The sequence below is a fragment of the Calliopsis andreniformis genome, chromosome 6, assembly GCF_051401765.1.
Source record: "Calliopsis andreniformis isolate RMS-2024a chromosome 6, iyCalAndr_principal, whole genome shotgun sequence".
Lineage (NCBI taxonomy): Eukaryota > Metazoa > Arthropoda > Insecta > Hymenoptera > Andrenidae > Calliopsis > Calliopsis andreniformis.
In genome coordinates this window covers 23,234,053-23,253,718 of record NC_135067.1, presented here as the reverse complement: position 1 = coordinate 23,253,718, position 19,666 = coordinate 23,234,053, and the positions used below count along the sequence as shown (strand labels likewise).

Here is a 19,666-nt window from a genome sequence, read left to right as displayed (position 1 = left end):
TTAATACTTGAAATAGCCCATTGACCGCACTGTATACGACGCTTACGCTTCGAGGACAATAGAGGCGAAGAAACCAAGCCGGAGCGAAGAAGCGCGGAGCGGCAAGGCTGTATCCTTCACGCCCGGCCAGAAAAACATTCATCTTTAAGCGTTAATGTTCAGTTGACAAAGAAATTTTCTTTTTCCAGCGTACTTCTTTCGTTCGACGTTGCTCGCAGGAAAAAGCTAGAGGCCGATCTCTTTGCTGGATTACGAAAAAGAATAAAAACGCCACCGCCTCATGCCGATTTCGTTTCTTACGGCAGTGTCGCGCGATCGATTGCGTTAATAATTTTGTTGCCAGTTGCCACTCAAGTCCTCGGTTGCGAGCACGATTACCATAATCGATATCGAGACGACATGCTCGAGAGGAAAAAGGAGAGGAAATGTCGATTTACAATTTAAACAATTTAAACGGAAGATATCTCGATGCAACCCCGTTCAATTCTAATTTCACCGATATCGATACGCCAGCAGTTTTTCTCCAACAGTTAATCGATTATCGCTGCTCTCCGAGTGCGCCCTATCTTTACGCGCGAGTCGGGAGACGGAGAAGAAAAAGAAAAGAAACGGATACAAGAAAGATAATAAGAGGAAATAGGAGGGAATGAAGAAGGAGACGTTGATGAACTGGTGGAGAAAGATCGTACGTAGTTACGAACGGACGGACGGATGGACGGATGAACGGACGAACGGACGGACGGACGGACGGACGGACGGACAGACGGACAGACGGACAGCGAACGCATCAATGACAAGCCGTAAATCAAAGTTTTACGACCCGTCTTTATGTGGCCCTTATTCGTGGCACTCAACGGTGGAGTGGTTTGCGATTTTTCTGTCTGGCCACCCTGTGCGTAGCGCGTTCAGGGCCGTACCAGCAACACTTTCAGCTCCAACAAACGCATTTTACGAATCATCATACTATGTATAACCCATAATCCTTTTCAAACGAAAACGTCCCTATCTGAAATTTTCCAAATTTTATACCAGATATTATTTCGAATTCGCAAAATAAGAAGAACCAGTTCATTTACTAAATGTATTTAGCGATAATGCGCAGTGAGGCTAATAGATCTATTCTACAGAATCAGCGTGAATTTTGATATATGTAATTACCCGTATGTAATTAATACAAAATAATTACTTCTACGTTGTTTCGAGTCTATACTTCGAATTTGAACGATTACGCAATGAAATTCATAGATGAAACCGAAAATTTGACAACGATACGTTTGTAGTAGTTCAGGGGAGGAAAGGAAAGGAGGATACCAACGGAGAATATTGAAGGCGAGACACTTGATCCGCCCCTGTCTACGCGTACGTAAGTGCACATAGCAGGTACCCGCTGCGTAGGCGTCGCTTTACAGGTTTGCTTTTAAATGGCCGTACCTTAATTCGAGACTCACCTACCAGTGTCGTATTTAATGGTGATTCGAAGCTAATTAAAAAAATTCAAGACTATCCATGGTACATACTGTGCTCGACGACACGACGGGGCGGGCGGAACGACAAAAGACAACTAAGGGTTAAAGCACGTATAGAAATGAAATCCACTAACATTCTTTTCGAATCATTTCTAAGTCTAATGTAAAATATGCGTTATAAGAATATTACTACAATATTGCAGCAAATAGTGTCTAATGGTATAACTATGATATTGTACCTGCAACGAGTATATGTCAAGAGGAAGCCTGAATTGTTGAATCGAGAGATCCCTACTTCGTTCCCGCATTCGTCGTGTCCGATCAACCTCGATTATCGAAACGAGTTCACCGCTAAAAATTAAACGACATAGAATGACGGCTCGCTTTCAGTGTGATCACGTTAGGCGGGATATCCGCTTCTCGAAACCTAGATAAGGGCTGGTGCGAGAGAGAAAAAATAAATACATAATGCGCACGGTGTGTCACATTGGCACGACAACTTTCCTTTAAGAATACAGAGCCCTTCGCGGAATTCGCTCTTTCAAAAGCGCGCGCGCCCCCTTCACAACTAGCCGTCCCGGTTTCAGGTACGTATAACAGGGATGCAGACAAGAGCAGTTGATGACATTTTTTTACAGAGAACAGGATCTGCCCATCGCATGAAAAATGTGAAACATATGTTATTTACTTGTTCCTCGCTATCGGTATTGAATATAGCATTAAATGAGACTTAGATATTTCGAGAAAGTGTAGGCATCTATGTCAGACAATCTTTCCAATTTCGTAAAAAAAATGATTCAACGCGTAGGAAGAATTTCGAAGCTTGAAGGATAGATCAGAGTTTAGCTTATCGCGTTAATAGAACGTTTCTATCGTGCAGACTGTTCGTCAGATGCGTTTCAAAATCGTATTGCGATTTCAGATTTATTCTTAGTTTTACGTATCTCGATAAGAAGCTGTAAAAAAGCAACACGTTACTTCGATCACAGAATAGCAATCAGATTACTAACTTGTACTGTAAGCGAGGGAGCGAAAGGTCGTAGGGGTTGGACCGTGGCGCGGCGGCGCGGTGGCGCGACAGCGCACACAACGCACCCTCGCTGGCTCGAAACAAACTGCGGGTCCGCGCGCAAATAAAAGGAAGCAGGTCAAAAGAGAGGTGAGAAATGAACGGAGTACGGTGGCGAAAGGTAAGAGGCAAGGAGAAGCGGTACTCGATCGTACGGCGGTTGGAAAAGCACGTGCCACAACGAATGCGTTGCTTGCCGACACTTACCCCACGTTCAACGACCCCTCGGCGGAGGGGAGATAGAATGCGAGAGAGCAAGTGACAGACAGACGGACAGAGAGAGTGAGGGTTGAAGAGGCGGCGAAGGAACAGGAGGAGAAGAGGAGAAGAGGAGAAGTGGTGAAGAAGAGGTGGAAAGGAAGGAGAGGAGAGTGAGGAGGGAGAGGAGGGAGAGGAGGAAGAGGAGGAGAGAAGGAAAGAAAGGTAAGGAAGAGAGTGCGAATAACGCGCAACGACTCGAAAGCTTTGGTCGTCCTGTCAGGCTATTGCACCGTCTCACCACCACCACCACCACCACCACCACCACCACCACCACCACCGCTGCCGTCGCCGCCGCCGCCGCCGCCGCCGTCGCCGCCGACGCCGCCGCCGCTACCAAGGGTGATCATTGCCAAAGCCAAAAAGGCCAGAAGAAAACGTTTGATCCCCCATAGATTGTGGAATGACGCGACCCCCGATTACTCATGACTCGGTGTCGTTTTTCAAGACTGCCAGTAAAGTACACTAGCAAGATGGCGACTACTCGTTTGTCCTCTCCTCCGCGGGAGGGAGCAGGAAGAGAAGGAGTAGATGGCGGTGAGCGAAGGGTAGTGGATGCAACGAATTTTGCAAGCGAAAAGCGCGAAAGCGAGGACCGGCGGCTTCGAGATGAGACCCAGCCAACGTGGAATGCATCGCGCGACTGTCAAGGCGTGCGCGGGAGGGCGCGGGAGGGCGCGGGAGGGCGCGGGGACCGGGGGTGGCATGTGTTTCGGCTGCAGCCAGGTGGCGCCAGTGCAGCCAGCCGGTTCTCTGGATTACTCCAGGGGTAGTCGTGAAGCTTGGTGGTGGATGTTCGTCGCTTGGCAACCACGAGAGATCGACCGAGTGTGCCAACCCGCCGCGCCGCCCTTCGCTTTCCTTCCCCTCTCACTGTCGTTCTACCCGAGGCCACCACCCTCGCCTGTATTTTCTCCGATTAGTATCATGTCCTCGCAACCAATATCGAATCATTTTCTTCAAACTTTTACTTTTGCATAAACACAACAGGATTTCGTGTTCTGACATCCCGATATTTCCTCACTCGCAACGCTCTAACGAACACACCCCTTCCCTTCGTTCTTTCTAAATCGTTTACAATGAATAAATCTTGTTTCAAGAATTCACTCCCGAATATCGTTTGATCTTGTCCAGTTTCGATCACGTTCCATCTGACCTCCGCATTAATTAAAAGCCGCAGCTGACCTAATTAGCTTTCCGGTAGAGAAGCTTGTCTCGTTCGATCGACACAATGAAGCACTCTTTCCAACGATCGTTCCAGCTTTTCTTAGCTCCTCACTATTGCTTTTGTCCCGCTCTTAAACAATTGATGAACGTTAGCGAGAATGTAGTCGGCGTATTGGCAGGTCACAATCCTCCATTGTGACGGAAACTCGATCGGAGTCTGAAGTTTTTCGAGATTTTGCCTGAAAGGGAACGCGTTCGTTGTCCGGGTGAAGCTGCGTCGCGTTTCACAACTCGCCGCAGCCACGCCGGGGTAGAAGGGAATGTTGAACGCAGTTTAGTTGCTCTTGTCGGATAAAGCGTATAAATATGCAAATACCGGTTCACGTCCCATTTACCAGAGCTGTCGTAGTGAATTTCATTTAGCCCTCCCTCGGTTCATCGGCGAAAAATAATCGGCCCCGCATGACCGTCGCGCGTCACTTTCTACCTCCTCATCCATCAGATTCCATCGAAACCTCTCTACTTCCTATTCGCAGCCAGCTGTTATAAATTCATTGGCTCGTTACGTCAGAGTGTTTTGATCGGCAAACGAGTTTCCTAACGCCCGACTCGTTGAATACATATTACAGCGTATCGCGTCTCTTCTTTACCGTCAACTTCAAAGTGATCAGATCGAGTCAAACGCGAACGCCTTTTCTTTTTCACTTTACGATCGCGAATTGGTATTCGTGTGCATAAACGGGAGACGGTACGTCGCGTCGCGTCGCGTCGCGTCGCGTCGCGTCGCGTTTCTTTGCCCTGAACCAATGATGCTCGTTACAATCGAGAAAATCGCAGTGGTGAGTCGAACGCAGGCAGGCTCGTTTATTCGAGACTCGAAGGGATTCGCGTTTCGAAAGACGATACTCTTGATTTGGAGAAAGGTCAGAAGAGGGTTGTCGCACCTTGGGGATGAGAAATGCCGAGGCTCTTCTAATCCGTGCAACGCGAGTCCTTTTGTTGGAAAGTAAGTACAGGGGTTGGGACTCTCGCCCTAGGGTGACTCGACCCTCTAACAACGACAGGAATTACGCGCCAGCCGCCAGCGTTGGAACGTGCTGGTGAGAGGGAATTGCGCGCTTCTACGACATCCATCTATTATGTTCAAAGATCGGATAGAGATGGAGCAACGAGAGTTAGCAAACTCTCCCACTTTAGTTAGTCTATGTACGAGGATTTTTCTAGCTTATCCTTGGACATTTGAAGAAAACTTGTTTCAGAGTATTCCACGCACATAGGTAGGTACGCATCTGTAGGTAGTTGGCAAAGGTAGTTCGATTCATTGTCTTGTTCGAGAGAAAAAAAGCAAGCGCAAGGTCTTTTGAAATTAGATCCAGTTCAATTTAGTCCACTTGCCGGAGATTTGACCTCCATTCCGGACACCCTCCTGCCTTTAATTCGCGCAGGATGCGACACTCTCGCTCAATCCCTTCCCTCTCTGGCCGCCTGGTCTGGGAGGAGGGCCGTTAAACGGGAACCATTTAGCATCGAGGGCATCGTAACTCCCTTCCTTTCCGCTTTTTTTAGCCACCCACGCTTCATATCCGACAAGGATATTATTTTTAGGAACGGTCGCCGCGGGGGAGAAAATTGCATCGACTTCTCTAACGAATCGAAAACGTAGTAGAAGACGTAGTAGAAAACGCAGTGACCACGTTCCTGAGTGACGATTGCCAAGTATCGATCGGCCCGCCGTATCGCGAACCATCCCGCTCCGCTAACTCAATTAAGACGTTAATGGAGACGAGCCGAAGAATCAAAGGAAATTTCACGCTTCCCTCCTTTCGACGCGTCGACGAGCCATTAATTTGACGAGGCAAAGGGCCACGCGGCACGCCGCGGCACGCCGCGGGACGGACCACCCTCCAGATCCGACGTATATTTGACGTTTGATCGATCGATCGTAAGACCTTCCGCCTACGCGCCCTACCCTTCAATTGTCTTACGGCAACCTATCATCGAGACGTCCCCCTTTTCTCTGCTTCTACGCCTCTGTCGCACGCTGATTACATTTTTTCCCGTTCCTTCGGCAAATCGTAGAAAGTAATTGAGCCAACTTGCCAACAATGTCAATTTGAAATTTCAATCGTAATTCGTAAGAGAGTTAGAGCGGAAGAGGAAATGAAGCGAGAGTCCGGAAGGATATGTTGCGAGAAAGGGACGTAAGGAAACTGTACGTCATCTCCTCTCTGTATGGTCTAACTTTAGAATTCGTTTAGTCACCTACCGTCGCTACCCACACGCACCTTTCCACCTACACTACCTCCTCATCTGTGCAGACCGAGTTGATGGTGTAGGATAATGTCTTCTATGCGATCGATAAGGCTAGTAGTGAGATCTCGAACGCAAAGAACGGTTGCATCAAGCTGGCAATTTTTCCAGCGTAATTTGCACCGAGTCTAACGATAGGTTCGATTTCTCCCAGAGAAGTTCCAGGTTCCAGGTTCTGCAGGACAAGTTCTGCGCGAATACCTGCCTAGACCCATCTTGGCCGTTTACGCGTTTGTTTGCGTGTGGGCGGCATAAGAGGGAGGACGAGGAGCGAGTAAACTGTGTTGTAGATGTAGGTAAGCCAGGACTGTAAATACCGCGTCGTCGCTGCCTACCTCGCGCGCACCAGGGAGGCACGTCCGGTATGGTATATCGCCTTATGCCTCATCTCGCCAGTCGTACGAGCTTCCTACGGAGATACGGCCAAGGGTAAGATACAATAAACCGAAGCGTTACGAGACGATTTTACCCGAAGAATAAGCCTCCGATTCCTCTGATCGAGCTCGCGATTCAAGCATTCTCCAGCTCGAACCATGTGTGCAGTATCGCTTCATCCTTCGGCTGAAGGATTCTACGATTACCGCCACACAATTATCGCTAAGATCAGACGTAAAATTTGTGCTGCGCAGCTAATTCGACAGGAAAATAAGAGGATTGTCCCATCTCATGCCTATCTATACTGCGAAATAGTATCCCTACTCGTGACCGTAAAGTTTGCCCCAAGCGTTGCATCGCCACGAGGAAGATTGGCCGCGACACCCGCGATGTTGTTCTCAGTTCGAGAGTTTGACTTCAAGCTGAAGCAGCACCCTTTCCATTTCCGTCCGAGGTGAAGGCGCAAACTTGCTCGAGTGCCTCCTCCATTGATCGACTCGCTTAGCAAAGCTGAATTCACCATTCCGATCGAGACAGTTTCTCGCTTACGATCGCGGCCGCGCGCCGATTACGTCACGGTGAGTTCGAGAATCGCCTTCGAGGCGTTTCGAAGCTCGATCCGCAGAAATCGCCACGGTGTTCTCGATAGGGCGCGGCACTTTCTCTCTGTCTCCCTCTCTCTCTTCCTCTCACAGAAGCAAGTGGCAACACAGCGATACGTGCCTATGTGCATGAACCGCGGCGAAGTCTTTACCCTCTGTTATTTACAGCCTCCATAATATTATGCGGAAACGTTACACGCGGAAAAACGGATTGCAGGAGAATCGGAAATTTCATTCGGGATAAAGATGTTGGAAAGATGATTAAAAAGATATTCTTTCGTTTTTTGGCAGAGGAAAAGAGGGAAAGAGGGACTTGGTCGGACTCCCTTAGAAGGCTTTGACCTTATTCCTGTCGCGTAGCTGGCGATCGACCAAGCTCCTCGAGGTATCCTGAGGTATCCGTAACTGAACTATTAGGATCCTTTAAATGTCGGCTATCCGTCTGGGAGTCCTGCGACGATGACTCGGTTCACGAAATTGCTTCGTCAGAACTCGTTTCTTAGGCAACTATGTATTGCATTTATTACATGTGTACATATGCAACAATAAGTTTTCGTTATAGATTTCGACTTTCCAATTTTCCCAAGCTTCTTTTGTTTTTTCACTGCGGTGAAAAGTCATAAACGGGAATGTATATAAGGAAGAGAGATAAACGTTCATTTTTGATCCACGTAAACGGTTTACGAAACTCGAATTTAATTAATAATTGCAAGGAGAAAAGGGAATAGCGCCGCGCTGTGGCTAGTATAAGTATAGGCGTAAGTTAATTCGTGATGACCGAACGGTGTGCTACTACTTATCATGATAAATACTGTACACTTTATACGGGAATCGGTACGGCCGCTTAAGACGGTGAAATATTTCCGCTATAACCATAATCCTTTACCGAGGCTTCCCACGCCCCTTCGCGAGTTCGATCTACTCGACCACCATTCCTGCACAAGCACGTTTCGCGTGCTCCAGTTAGCTGAGCAAAGTAACTGGACAGAAGAGGGAGCAACAGTATCCCCCTCTTTGGCCAATTCGTCTGGTCCTTTTCCCTTCATCCTTTGTCGAAACTTGCAGCTTTCTCGATAGCAGTCGCGAGAAAGGGATCAGCAGTTGTGCGAGTCGAGGAAGGGAGATCGAGCGAAAAGTGCGAGACGCATTATCTTCGGCGATTTATGCGGCTCCTTTTCCAAACGCATTCATCATTCTGCGGTGTCGGCGGCTTGCTTTCAACCTACTCCCACCCTCCCTTGGCCTTCGCGTCTCGACCCATCTCTCATACTCTTTTCCCTCATCACTCTCTCACTCTCTTTCCTTCCTTTCCTTTCCTTTCCTTTCCTTTCCTTTCACCTACTCTCTCTATAACGCCGTCTCTTTTTCACGACGTAATCTCGCAACGGGTCCATCTACGCGAAAACGAAACATACTCTCACTCTCGTCTCGATCCTCACTCGCTGAGAGTTGCGCGGCTTCTCTTCCATTCCTCTCGTTGATTCTTCCGCCCACACCTTTTTCGGCACTGACTAACCGCACACCGTGTAGACCACCCTGGATTCTCGCAGCGAATACCACTTATTACTATCCGTTGGGAGAACAGGTGTTGGGACGCTTTGCGAGTTGATCCCTTTATTGATAACCTTCTCCTACACGAGCGCATAGTACAATGCACTTCGTTTACCCGATTGAATAAAGCTTCGCTGCGTTCTACACAGTATCGCACATAGTATCAGAGCGGTTGACGAAACGAAGAGACTAAGACCTTAGTTGGGCGCAACGTAAACCGGACAGACACTCAGCGCTCCGAGTTTTTCGAATCGGTCGTCCGGCGGAGCCGAAATTTGCATTTAAAACCATAGCCGGGAGCAAAGAAATAAAAGGAGGCGCACGGTGCACGATTTGACGAGCTCAGACGCGTCGGGATAAAGGGATCGTGTAGTCGGCGGGTAATAGAATAAAACGAAACCGAACGAAAGGACCGGTCGATGTTCACCGAGAGCAACACGGACTCTCTCTTTCTCCTTTTCTTGTCGAATAGCGTTCGGTTGCACGGGAGAAGTGGAGATAATCGTTTAAGGCAGCTCTTCGCGTTGACATCGAGATCATCGACGACGTAAATTCTCCTCGAGTTTCTTCCCTCTGCGAAATATATTTTGGATCGTAGGTTGATCGACGATTCTGCTACTCGCGAGACTGCGAGTAACACGGTAAGTAACTCGAGTCGAATTGGTGGAAGAGGGACGAGCGTGAGGTGAAACAAAGCAAGGCAAGGCAAGGCAAGGCAAGGCAAGGCAAGGCTGGCGCAAAAGGAGAGAATTTTCGGTTTTTCATCGCGAGTAAAACCACCTGCCAGCATGAATCTTCGCATAAATTCTCCTCTCCCTGGCCAATAAATCCTGCGTGGAGCCTTCTTCTTGGATGTAAAACCTCGCGTTGGTGAACCAGCATTACATTCGCCATCCTCTATATATCCTCTATAGTTTTGACTTTACTCCCGTGCCTCTTCTACCATACCTCATCCACAGTCTTTTCCTTTTCCCTTTCAAAAAGCATCATTGTAATCAGAGCGTCGAACATAAAATGAAACCATGCACCCTCTATTTGTTGTCGATAAAATATTTATCGCACGGCTAAAGTTGGAAGCGCGTGACGATTGTTCGAAGCAGAAGGCAGGCAGAAAGCAGGCAGAAAGCAGGCAGAAAGAAGGTAGCTCGAGAGAAGAACGGAAGAGAAAGGGTAATGGAGGAAGGTGGAGGAAAAGAAAAGTTGAAGGTGGAAGCAATATCGTTGCGTACATGGGACTCGCCTTGTTTTTCCAACCGCGGTATTCATTTCAAGGACAGGAGAAACATTTCGATCGGTTGTAAGGGCGATTCTCGGCGCAGATTTTCTGCGGAGCAGCTAGCAAAAGGATGCACTAAATCTTGTCCGGATATCTCGGGAGTATATCAGAGTCAGTGTGGCAGCGGGGTGCCCAACGCGGCCACGCTGTGCTTCGTAGCGAAACAACGCGTCCAGAGAGAAGAAGAGAAGCGAATCCAGCAAGAGGAAGAGAAGAAGAAGTAAAAGAATCAGAAGAAGAAGAAGAAGAAGAAGAAGAAGAAGAAGAAGAAGAAGAAGAAGGAGGAGGCAGGGCTGTTGCAGTTGCTACTTCTACCGTTGCATCGCTAGGCTGCTGCTGATCTTGAGTCTTTCATACCTAAAAGATTTGTTAGACTTAGAGCGGCAAGAGAAAAACTTTTGGCCTTTCCTCGCTGAAGGAGACATTTATTTCGCGTTTCGCGAATATTGGGAACGTGAGAACGATTGAAAACTATGCCACGTCTGATAGCAAGTATTGGAATAAAGATACACAAAACGATAATTAATACTATTAGCTAATACTATTATATATAGTCCACTGCATTTACTTAGCATACCTGAAATATCGTCTGAAATTTCGTATTAACTGTTGCTTCAGTTGTAAAACTGTTGAACCGATGATAAGAAAATGATGTGAAATGTCATTTTCGTGCTTCTACGAGAGCTACGATGACTTCCTTCTCAATATCGTTTCTCAATGTTCAAAGTTAGTAATAATGAAATTTCATCTCGTATCAAGCTATAGCCTGGAGGTCAGCCGCGACTGCTTCAGCTTCCGAGGCTTCGGTTTATCGATAAACGATACGAGAAAGCGGAGCGTCGAACCCACGCGAAAGTGTCCGGTCGCGAATCGATACGGCCCTGAGTTCACTGCACCGAGTCAGAAGCGTCCGCTGCGCCGCGCCACGCGCAGTACAATGGAGTGACGCTGTGACCCCCGATGACCCAAAACTCCGAATCTCAGGGTTAAAACGACCTCGTTGCCCATTCTATGTCGAGGTAGCGTACGAACACGGATAGTTGACGAGCAGAAACAAAATATATATATTATTGTAGATGTGTAGGTACGGGGATAGGCTCAGTAGGCTCAAAGGGGATAGAAATGTGACGAGGGAGTCTTCTTAAATAGCTGCTCCAGCAACAGGATTACTTCGTAACTGCTCTCGCTATCTCTCGTTTACTTCAACTTATTCAAGCGGCCCTTTTTTCTTACCGATTCCCCTACCCAAAATGTATTTTACCAATCCCTCTTTCTTCATTTCGCAACAAGATTTTCAACAAATCCGATCCTTATCCTCGAAATAACACGAGAGAAGAATCGAGAGAAAGTGGCGAAAAGAGACAATTTCGAAGACCCCTTTTTAATTAAGCGAGCAAACGAGCTTTCGAGGATAATACGACTCGTCGATAAACCTTTAATGACGGTCGAGCCCTCCTCGTCGAGATTCTCTTCCCGTTCTTCAATCTCTTTACTCCTTTTCGTTCTTACTCTTGCTGTCTTTCCCTTTTTTTTTTCATACCAAATCCCCGATGGAGTTTCAAACTTTGCTTTTTGACTCTTCATACTTCGTTCGCTGTTCAAAATTGTAATTGCAACTAATAACACGATCCTGTTTTTTTCTAAACTTATATGTATGTAGGTATATTATATCTCGAGGTAATACATATCCATCCAATGTACGGAAGTTTCTGAAAGCGATTTAACCACTGTCAATGAGGAAACTCTGTCCAGAATCGAAAGGCCTCACTGTAAAAAATTACCTCTCTGTAAAAAAATGATGGAATTGGAAGAAGTTGATCTCTGGTCAATTGAAGGAGACCGAGTGGCGTATTGATCTATTTATTTTTGGCACGTATATGCACCTATGCGAGTACGTGACAAGAGAAGTCTCGGGTGTCGAGTAAGCATCCGCACTGCAGATCTCTTCTATATAGATACGTAGAAATAGCTGTATACTTAAGAACGTAGAGACAATACTTGTCTATACATGCCATATGTCTATAGTAAAGATGTATAGCTGTGATGTATACACTAACATGTTGAAATATTTTCCAATCGCAATGATGTAACTCGTTCAATTATTTCCGGAAATATCCGCAGAAATGATTGCTGCAACAATTATTTGATAGAAAATATGAATTTTCCGCAACTTACAGTTGGTTCGATTAATCTCGTAATTTCCACCAGCGGAGACCTTATTTCACTGGTTGTCCCACTTCTGATCAGAGGATATAAATACCCTTGCAGGAGCACGAGTGTGTGGTAATCCTCTGGGGAGGGCTCCCTGGACTAGTTCAAGATGATCATCCTTGCTCTCGCAAGCCGAGACCAAACTCATCTCTAAGGACTCGTCCACACGTGGGCAATGGAAGAATATGTGCATTCATTGTCAGAGCTCAGCGCGAATAGGTGAAAGCTGTAGCGTGGAATTAATGTGAATGCACCCTAAAGTATCCTGACCGAGAAATGGCAACGCGTTGCGAAGGATGCAACGTCGAAAAGTTGTCCTTCTATCGGGACACGTTTTACGTCGAATAATCGATCGAACGTGCACGGAATAGCGGCGTCCTGTCCCTGGTTCGACGAAGTCGAGACGAAGCGGCCGGTGGAGTGGAGTTTCAATTAGATCTGGTCATAATAATGCCAGATCCCCAGCATACCGCGACCGATGGTTGATGACCCTAGTGGACCCCAGAGGAGATATCCACCCCGAAGGGTTCATACCTTTTCTTCCACCTTCGTGATACCGAGTTGTTAGTCACGGCGTTTCCGGGTTGCGGAACGAGATTCTTTCTACCGATCACGACGTGTCACGCCACGGTCCGCTCGACTTACTCGTCTTTCTCTATACTGGCTCTAACAAGAGTAAGCAACCTTTACTGTCGCCTCGAGTCGATTCGGCACTGATGCAACCCATTCACGATCGACGTCAGCCGATAAGTACACGTATAATTATTCAATTATTCAGATTCATTCCTCGGGGTATAGGGTATACAGTTACAATTTAGTAGTTACGTTTCATAAACTCATCGCTTCTTTCGTTCTTCTTGCGCGGGTAAAGATCGTTTGTCGAAAGATCAAAATCAAAAGGCTGGCAAATTTCCTACGATAAACTTGTGCAGTTTGATATTCTCGTGGGAGAGAAATAGAGAAATTTCTAATAGCTGTCGCTACTATCCGCCTACTCGAAAAATCCAGCCTTTCGAAAGAGCATTCGAAGGATTTCTTCGTAATTGCGATAAATCGTTGACAGATTCGGCCTCACGCCTACAGCTTACGAAGAGTATTTGATGGTGTATTTGGGTCATCGGAACTTCTTTACTCTATGAACATTTCCGTCGAAAAGTAAATTCACTCGTTCTGTTGGCGGAGGGATATTCGTATTTCCATTTTCCATCGAGACGCGCGATAACTGGTGTGTCGTGACTAAAGGAAACCCTAATCGTGGCAAAACCTTAGGGTCTAGGGGTATTAAGATCGAACGTTACTCACGAAAAGATAAGTGAGCCTTTGTTCTCCTGAAAGAACTACAGCGTGCCGCCAGGGTCTAGCATTTCTACGACCGGTTACACAAAATACAACACCTGAAAACGGTCTCACGGTCAAACGGATAGTTTTTACTTCTGTCATTTACATTTGTCGTCTCGACTTCTATCCCTGGGACATCCTCCGCGCGTACGAGGAATCGACCAAACTGTGTTTGTGTCTCCATTTTAATTACCATAATAGAGTTCGGGAGCAACATCCGGATGCTTGCCGGTTGCCATTCAATTTTCGAGTCGAACGTTCTCCCTGGCTTGTTCTATTGTTCGCGAATAATGCCACCGCTGTACACGCTCATTCTGTCGATTATGTCACGTACCGCCACACGAGGAATGCATAGGAACTAGAAACAAAAGCTTCTCTCAGCCTAGCATGTTCCTAGGTTTCCCAAAGCAACGTTTTCGTCGGTCTTTCACTCGTTAGTGCCAGTGGAATTCTCATCGCTACGACCAAATCACGGCACGAGGGCAAACATGAGAAAAACGAAGTCGTCGAATTCGTCGAAACAAAGTTCCTTTCCCAAAGCTAGAGAACGAACGATTTTGTTCCACGACGAGACGAGACGAGCGTCGTCGCCGTCGCCGTCGCCGTCGCCGTCGCCGTCGCCATCGTCGAACAACTAACGACAAGTTGGATAGGGTCAAAGCGCAACATTGAGTTCTGCAGTGAATTTGTTCCTTCGACGATTCGAATCGAAAGGAAACGCAAGATGTGTATATTGTTCGACTGGCACGCGAATGAATGTTACGAGAAACCAGGAAGCGTCTAGGAAGCTCGTACCGATCACTCCCACGATGCTCTCTGCTGCCGCGTTATTTAAGCGATTCGTTTGTTGCCTGTACGATCCTTTCAAAATTACAGACGTTCCGTGCGAACTTTTTCTGTTCCGTTGCTATTAATCCGTTGGTTCTCACTTTCCACGGTACTTCGTCGTATGCGTATAAATACCGTTTATTTAAAGTCATCCCCTCGGAGGAATTAACGGTTCGACCCTACACGTTAGAACAATCGAAGCACGAGAACGAGGTCTATGTCCTTTCATTAAGAAAATAATTAATCAAACGTGTTGTTTTTTCTTCGATTCTCGATGGAAATTCCCTACTCGAAATATAGTCCACGTAACTGTATATATTTGTTCAATTTGCAATGCGTCGTCGCTTGCAAAAGCGATTGCAATTGCAATTTTCTCGAATCGATACGCCGCGTACGCCGAGCTAAATTGAATCGTAGCCATTTATCTCCTAAAATGTGTTCGATCGATTCTAAGTTTATCCGCCTTGTGTGTGGTGACGATCAGAAAGTAGGTACGGGATTTCCCGTCGGAGGGCGGAACACGATCGATCGAATCCTATCTCGCAGGTAGATTTTCCCGCGTCTCGCGAACCCTTTCTACTCGCCCTTTCTACTCGCCCTTTCTACTCGCCCTTTCTACTCGCCCTACCACGTTGGCTGCGCGTCAACGCACTCAATTGCATTTTCTTGCGACCCATTGAGAATCCCGCTCGCGTCGTCCCTCTTGCGATACCAAGGGAGGGAAGTGTCAGAAGCAGCGAATCGAAAGATTTCGACGCGATTAATTGGAAAAAAAAATTGGTTCGTTAAGTTTGAGCAGTAGCTGCGAATCATTGCGTTCTACCGCGTGTTATAGCGTCCTTAAGGGCTCGCCGTTCTTTGCCGAATAAGTAGTTCTTTGGCATGGGTCGTTACAGGATAGAGATTTTCCTCGGCGAAAACTCCATTAGCTCTTGGTCGAGTTTGCGAAACGCTCGCGTCTCGATAACGGTAGCATCCGACTTCCTTAGAATTGCTTCTAGACTCGTTTGCTGAGAAACCGTTCTCCAATGTGCGGCTGGAATGGTCGAGTGGCGGGCAAATTATCGTCCGCGCGAGCACGCGCCCGCGTTCCTCGAGCTTTTGCAGTGCATCCAGGTGTGGAGCAGTCTGTAGGTCAGTTACGCTGTTACTGTTACCGTCCTGGCTATTACCGGTTATCACGCGCCAGCCACGGGGCAACGGTACGCGTAACTTCGTTCGCAGTGGAATTCTCCTTTGAGCGAGAGAACGACTCACGACTCACGACTCACGACTCACGACTCACGACTCACGACTCACTCACCTCACCGATGGAAATCGATCGAAATCGATCGAGCCGATGTTCCGATATCTTCCGATATGTTCCGATCGTCCAATATACACCTTCACTCTTTTCTTTCCTTTTTTCTCTTTTTTTTTTCATTGCTAGAATATCTACACATTATGCCTCATTTAAGGTCACTTCGACGATCGATCGACAGGATGCAGCTAAAATGATTTATTCGCAAGGTGTAAACGCACCTTTATTCCATCGGAGTTGATTCCAGGCATCGAGAGATGATTATGACTAATGAGCCAGACGGAATCGAGCTCTTTGATTCGCGGCGTTAGAATTAGAGCCCACCGCGAGAGTTCGCGAGTCAGGCAACCGAATGAAAGAGGGGCTGAATCGCATCGACCACACCCATCGTCCCAACCTCCCTGTACATCAACCTTTTTATTCGTGTCGGCATCCTCGTTCATTTCGGCACCTTTTCATCGTACGTGACCAATTTTTTCATCCCGTGCACGCAACCGTGGTAAAAGCTTATTCGTGCACACATTTTCTATATCTAGTTCTGCGTGCATCCGGTACACACAACATGGAATTCAAAGAACAAACGACGTGCACGCTGATGGGTCACAACAATGCGTTATGTACTCGCAACCTCGAACAACTATCGATCCGAATGGAGCACAGGCCGCTACTGCGCCATCATCCTCAAGATCCTTTCTGGCTTTCCGTTGCCTCATCGGCCATGTTTCTCGAAAGACAAGTCTAAATTCGAACATGTCGGTTATTTTAGACTCTACTTCTACTTCTTCGTAACAGAAGGAAAATCTAGTGAATTGGTAGGAAGTTTCTGGCACAGAGCGCGCAAGTGCTAGACGAGTTTCCGGGAAGAAACTGCAACCACGTTGCAATCGGAATCCTTTCATGGTCGAGCGTGCGCGCACAGCTCACAGATCACAGACGACTGCGAGGATTTCTAATGTTCGGCCATGATCAAAGTTGTTGCAGCCACGTTAATAAACCGTCGCTCTACGCTGGTTGAACTCGGTAGGTATCGCGTGTCGCGAAATACCAATCGGCTGAGTCATGCGAGTACGCAGACCGTGTTCGGTAAGGACCTTGCTTCGATTCTTTAGTTCTTCTCACCGACGACTCTTACGAATATTTCGAATCAGACAAAACTTTCTTCGGAGGTTCGACAAAATGCTCTGAAACTCATTCAGTGGAACTTCTTCTTCTTCTTCCATTTTCTTCTTCCATTTTTCTATCGCAGGATTAACAGTCCATTTCTGCGAGCTTTTTCGCCCACAATCAGTATCGATCATCGGGCTGCATATCACTTGTGTGATCTTCTATCTACCTATGTAGATACTTTACTTCAAGCACAATCTACGCAAAGTTGCAGATTATCTTCGTACTTGTCCAGCCTCCAGCTAGTTTAATTAAATCGAGTGGACTTCTCGTCGAATTCGATTCAAGCTTTCCACGTGTTCAACCACTGGCTCGGCGGCGGCACGAGAGTCGATATTTCCGGGGAAAACGTGTCACCAGCGCAATGAACTTTCACTGCATCTCGTTGACGCGTTTTATCTCCGCGATCGATGACCTCGCAACGCGACCGTGTCGTCTTATCGACGCGAACAGGTTCGCCGAGTTGCACAGTGTCGACTTTTGTCATAAACTTCAATACCTGATCTTTCGATAAAACTTCAGACTTCTCTAGACAAAAGAAATAAGTTAGATCGCGTAAAATGTTTCAGCAATGTGCTACGCAACGAAGCTCAACGAACTGACCGTAACTGTATCGTGCGTGAAACGGATAGGTAAGTATATCCACGAACGCATCCTAACACATACAGCAATCGTAGCTCATTGTCAGTTGATGCTTCAACTACGTTACATCTATGTAGTTGGTATTGCATTAACGACATGCGAGGAGCAGCTCACCGATGCGCTCGATGCTCTCCACACAATTTCAAATTCAGCTGTGCTCGACTCCCTGTAGAATGGTCTCCAGAGTGTGTGTCGGTGGGTGATCATTCACTGACCTACCGTTCTCGGCAAATGGCGATTTTTCTTAAAGCTTTTAATTAGACGACGGTACCTGGAAGATTAGAGGATCGGCTCTGTTCGATCAGCATCTGGAGAGTTGCTAACGGTAAATCGAGCGCAGACAACCTCCAGGGACGAATAGAACGACCGCGCGAAATCATTTCGATTACGATCTTTCGCCGCGCAAAACCACTACTTATATTCTCTTCTATGCTAATTCAACACATTTACGATATGCGATTAAAATGAGAAGAACATTTTCAAAGTAAGTCACTTTCGGTAACTCATTCCTTAACTGCGATCCACCTCTAATACAACAATGTGAGATCAGCAGTTGTCCATTACCACAGACTGTTTCGACCGACCCGGACTCATTTGGTTCTGCCATTAAGGTTCAGATATTTTGTCAGCGAGTACATTTGCATAACGTACAGTAGATCGAGAAGAACGTAGAGAGTAATCTCGAAGGTGCCAAGTTCAGTACAATAACGCAATCTGTGGACTATGACCGAGTTTCAGTTTTGAACAGTTTTGAACAGTTTTGAACAGCTTCGAACAGTTTCGAACAGTTTTGAACTGTTTGAAACAGTAAGAAGAGAAAAAGTGGAGGATTAAGTAACGACACTGCACATCGCTGTAATCGAATATTCAAGAGGCTACCACTCGATACAGACCGCAACGTGTCGAGAAAAAGTTGAAGAAACTGTAAGCAATTGCAACCTAATTAGGTTGCCTCGTAATTTCTGATTGGAAGTAAAGCGGTCGCAATGTCTGATAAACCGAGTGGTAGAACGAGGCATTTACTCACCATAATCGGAGCGCAATCTCGCCGGTCAGATACAGACGGAGATGGTACAGCGAGCGCAGCATCTGCAACGAAACAAGCCACACTCTTTTAACCGCTAATATACCGTTACCGTTCCCTGACAATCAAACTCTCTAACCGCGTTTCAATCGATCCGTTACTAAAAACATCTTCGATCCGCATCGATTTAATAAGCGTATCCGCATGCTACCGCATCGAAACCACGACAACGACACATTTTACGTCGACGCTGTTCACGGATCTCCAAATTCGAGTAATTCCAGGTAAGCTTATTAAACCTATTTTAAACCAACCTATTTTAAACCAATCAAAAAATTCGATTACTCCGGCACTGCAGTTACGTGGCGAAAATTGGTGTCGTTAGCGCCAAGATAAATCATCGGCTTACAATTTCACGAACCTGTTTTCCGGCGCGGCGCGGCGCGGCGCGGCGTCGCGTCGTATCGGTAAGCTGATTACGCGCAAAGGTCTCGCGCGAACGACCGTGACGACTCAAGAATAAGCGGTTATTCGTTCGTCTGTTCGCACAGAAGTCTATCTACTTACACCTGGAAACTCGCCGAAGTGCAAAGTTCGACTCGAAACGCTGTCAAATATATACAAAGTTTTCGGCTCTCCCGAACGCATTTCAAAGTTACTCAAGATGCTAACAAACTTCAACCTCGACCTTATCATCTCGTTTTCATTGTAGAACGACTACATTGTGAAACCTGAAGAGACGATAATGCATTTCTTCGAGTCTATCCAAGGTGCATCATTTTCGAAACGATTAGATACATGCATAAACATTTCGGTCAGACATTATTTATATTGCGTGAATATTGGTGAATACTCTTTAGGTATCTCATCATATCGTTCCCTATTGTTATTCGAAACTGTTGGCGGCGGCGCGACACGACGTAACATTTCCGAGAATTTTAGCGAGTACAAATAAATGTCGCTCAAAGATCAAACAACGACGATAAAAGAAGGAGATAAGATAGCTGATCAGAGTGAACAATACCGAAAAGAATAAAATCCAGGGATGAAATTCATTCGCGCAACTTTATTAGAACTATAAAATA

General features: G+C 46.6%; 1 protein-coding gene across 6 annotated transcripts in view; it reads right to left on the bottom strand.

The window, feature by feature from the left end:
* Positions 1–19,666, bottom strand: part of Prosap (SH3 and multiple ankyrin repeat domains prosap) — a 73,069-nt gene that overhangs the window by 28,301 nt on the left and 25,102 nt on the right. For 4 of the 6 annotated variants that reach the window (XM_076381624.1, XM_076381628.1, XM_076381627.1 and 1 more), the window contains exon 2: positions 18,585–18,646. The exons of 1 other annotated variant lie outside the window; for it this stretch is intronic. The gene's annotated coding sequence lies outside the window, so the exon portion shown is untranslated. Of the gene's footprint in view, positions 1–2,476; positions 2,602–18,584; positions 18,647–19,666 lie in introns of those variants that run through there. One more of the 6 variants, XM_076381626.1, reaches the window with a different exon arrangement.